Below are 4,250 nucleotides of genomic sequence, written 5' to 3' on the forward strand. Positions count from 1 at the left end.
TACTATTACTAGATTGAGAACACCTCTCTGAGCAAAGCCAGCTTGTCATTCATCTGTGAAAATGACAAAGATGTTCTCAAGGCAAGGGCTCCGAAAACACACCATCGTGTGGCTTCCTGTAAATGTCATTCAAAGAATAGGAACACCATGCAGTAAGTATGGAAACTAAGGTGTGTGTGCGTGTGTGCTAAGTTGCTTCAGTCACGTCCAGCTCTGTGACCCTGTGGACCCTAAAGTAGCCTGCCAGGCTCCTCTGTCCATGGAATTCTCCAGGCAGGAATACTGGAATGGGCTGCCATTTCCTCCTCCAGGATATCTTCCCAACCCAAGGTTGGAACCCACATATCTTACGTCTCCTGCATTGGTAGGCTGGTTCTTTACCACTAGCACCATCTGGGAAACCCTTGAAACTAATTGAATGTACACTTAATTTTCTGGAGGCGGTGGGGGATATGGTTTCAAAATTGACTAAGCAAAAAACAAATTCTTTAAAAATGTTTATATGAGCAAATGCTTAACATATGTTATACTATAACACACAAAAAAAAAACAGGGAGGGGGGCTGAAGAAAGGAGATCTGTACATAATAGCAAATGTTGTTCTTAACTTTAACAGCCAGAGAAATTGATTTTAACCATGTGGCTCCTAAACCTATAACCTCAAACAGCTTTAAACGGGTTGTCTACTTCCAAATCACTTTAAGATATGAAAGCAAATAAAATACAGTATAGGTCCCAGGTGACAAGGGTTGCAAACAAAGAAAATAAGGGAGCATAAGGAATAGAAAGCATACATCAAGACGACTGAAATAGCACAAAGAATATTGTTAATGTTGTTAATATTGTTAAGATATTGTTAATGAGATGTCAAAATGTTTTATAATAGAATGTTAAGGGAACAAACAGGCTAAAAAACCATACACAAATGAATGCAACAGTGTAAAACATGTATAGAAAAATCTAGAAAGAAAATGAAAGAATGTTTAAATAAGTTGCATCAGGGTATATTTTAATTTCTTCCATTTCTTTGTTTTTTTCTGGTGTTTGTAATTTGGCAACAATGCACATGTATTATATTAGGAAAGGCACCTTATTGCAAGCAACAGAAACTGACTGGCTTTCTTCAGTTTGGAGGGCAGGTAGGCAGGCTGGAGACCCAGGGAAAACTTGACTTTGCAGCCAACAGAATTCTCTCTGCTTCAGAGGGACATCAGTATCTTTTTTTCCTCTTAAGGCTTTCAATTGATTACAAGAGACCCATCAACATTATGGAGGGTAATCTGCTGTACACAAAGTCTGCTGATTTAAATGTTAATCTAACCTAAAAACACCTTCACAGCAACATCTAGACTAGTGTTTAACCAAATATCTGGGTACTGTGGCCTAGCCAAGTTGTTGTGGTTTAATTGCTAAGTCTTCTCCAACTCTTTGCAACCCCATGAACTATAGCCCACCAGGCCCCTCTAGCCATGGAATTTCCCAGACAAGAATATTGGAGTAGGTTGTCATGTCCTTCTCCGGTGGATCTCCCCGACCCAGGGATCAAAGCCAGGTCTCCTGTTTTGGCAGGTGGATTCTTTACGGCTGAGCCACCACGGAAGCCCCTAGCCAAGCTCACATGTACAATTAACCATCATGGCATCCAATTGGTTGAACCCAGGCCCTGTACCAGAGTCCTGGCGGCCAAGGTATGGGGAAGGAGGGAAATCAGGTTCACTTCTACAGTGAACAGCAGTGCTCTGTGCCCTACACAAACTATCTATGGTGGGCGGTATCCCAGAAGCAGGACAGGGAGCTAAGTGTTGCAAAGCACTTTTTTAAAAAAGACAAACATTTGACACAGTTATATTTATAAACGACAAATATTTCTTTCCTTATGAACAAATGGCAAGTTCATCAGCAAATCCTTGGTGAGATTTAGAGACCATGAGTCAGTAGCAGGGTTCTGTGACTTCATTCAGTTGCCTGCAAGCTCTGCACCAGTTTCCCCACCCACCTCCCTCATGCTTTTCACTGCCTGCCTCTGCTGTATCGGGGAGCCCATCTAATCACCCACACCAGCAAACTGGGCTTCATCCTTGACCCTCCCTCCATCTCACGCCATAGAACCAATCAGTCACCAAGTTCTGTCATCTCAAACGTCCCTCCTCTCCGTCCCGCCGGCTCCCATCCTGATGCAGGTGTTTGTTGTCTCTCACCGGAACTGTTTCCTGATTCTCCCAGGTGATCTGAATATTCATTGGAAGGACTGATGCTGAAGCTGAAGCTCCAATACTTCGGCCACCTGATGTGAAGAGCCGACTCATTGCAAAAGACCCTGATGCTGGGAAAGATTGAAGGCAGGAGGAGAAGGGGATGACAGAGGATGAGATGGTTGAATGGCATCACCAACTCAATGGACATGGAGCAAACTCCAGGAGATGATGAAGGACAGGGAAGCCTGGCGTGCTGCAGTCCATAAGGCCACAGAGTCAGACATGACTTAGCTACTGAACAACAATAACCAATTGGTCTTGTCTCTCTCTGATTTTCTCTTCTATCCTCTCTAACCAAGTTCACTGTGCCTTCAGAGTTGAGTTTCTAAAAACCAGTATACACCTGCTGTTCTGAGCCTTGCCCCTCTTCCTGCCTTCATGTGGGTTCCCAGAGCGTGGAGGCAGGCAGCATCTACTTCAACTTGGCAGACGTATAAGGAGACTATATTTTTGTAATAACATTTATTTATTTATTTGTCTGCATCAGGTCTCAGTTGCAGCACATGGGATCTTTATTTGCTGCATGTAGGAGCTTTAGTTGCAGTATATGGGATCTAGTTCCCTGACCAGGGATTGAACTCAGGCCCCCTGCACTGGGAGCGTGAAGTCTTAGCCACTGGACCACCAGGGAAGTCCTAGATGTGGGGGACTCCTGATACAATTTTTCTCATGGTTTATGAGAGAGAGAGGTGCTAGAATTCATTGTCTCCAACTACTCACAACAGAATGCATGACACCAATTGAAAGAATTTTCAATAAATCTGGTTTTCTAACCTGATGAGGTAAGTGAAGCTTAGTTCACTCCACTTTACTCAAAGTGTTTTTCTGAATAAAATTTTTATTCAATTTACAGCCCCTGTAGTAGACCTTATTATCTAAATATATGTTCATGGTATTCTAGCCTACCTTTTCATGCATTCATTTATATATGCATTCAGTGGTTCAGCAAAGCCTCATTGAGTGTCTGCCCTCCACCAGGCCCCATGGCAGGTATGTAAGAAAAGTCCTATTTGTCATGGTTTAGCACCTACATCAGTTCTTCCTGGCTGTAGGCCTGGTATTGGGGTAATACTATCAAGTGTCTGCAGTAAGAGACACTCATCTCACTGGCGGCCTGTGAGCTGAAACTTGTGATTTGGACATTTTATTGGAACTCCACACACACAAAATTAATAAAGGCATGTTTATGTCTTTCATCAGATTATGAAGACAGATAAGCAGCCAAAACAGTATTGGCCTAAAATTTAGCTACTCTATAACTATTCATCATTTTCAAAAGAAAAAAAAAACAAACGTCGTCTCTTTCTCTTGGCTTCCTTTTCTGCTCAGTGTGGTAAATCCATCATCCAGAGATTTTTCTGTCTCTTTATTTTCCTTTTGGCATTTCTGCATATGCCCTAGGTTATTGAGTCACTTATCTTCAACAGATGTAGCAGTTACTCAAACTCTCCAAAATATTTGATAATTGTGGAGAGAAGTGCAATTGTGAAACATTATTCCAGGGGTATAATCTTGGCTATGTGACTTTTAGTGGGAAAAATAAAGAAAAACATCCTAAAGTTTCTGTCTAAACACCCACCAATCTCTTTTTTTGGACTATAATGCAAACGAAACACCCATCTCTACTAAATAATCTTAAAATCAAGTGAAAAATGGTAGCTGGCAGCAACCACACCAACATGCTGTTTTGATGTAGTCGGAAGTGGATGATTTGAATTATTACCAAACATTTGTTTTCTTTCCGAAATTTTAACTCAGAATTGTCATGGCAACAGAACATTTGGATGATCTGAAAACTGGGACAGCTACATTTTTGGACCCAATTGCCTTCATATGTTAATCTAAACAAAACATCCTCTTTGGCTTCTGCACTGGCAAAGCCCAGTACAGTGTTTGCAAAAATGCTGTTAATAATCACCTACACATGAGAATATCTTTAGGGATTAAACAGCCTTTTCAATCAGGTTCCTTTACAGTTATTCCAACTATGTTCCAC

The sequence above is a fragment of the Dama dama genome, chromosome 26 (assembly GCF_033118175.1).
Source record: "Dama dama isolate Ldn47 chromosome 26, ASM3311817v1, whole genome shotgun sequence".
Lineage (NCBI taxonomy): Eukaryota > Metazoa > Chordata > Mammalia > Artiodactyla > Cervidae > Dama > Dama dama.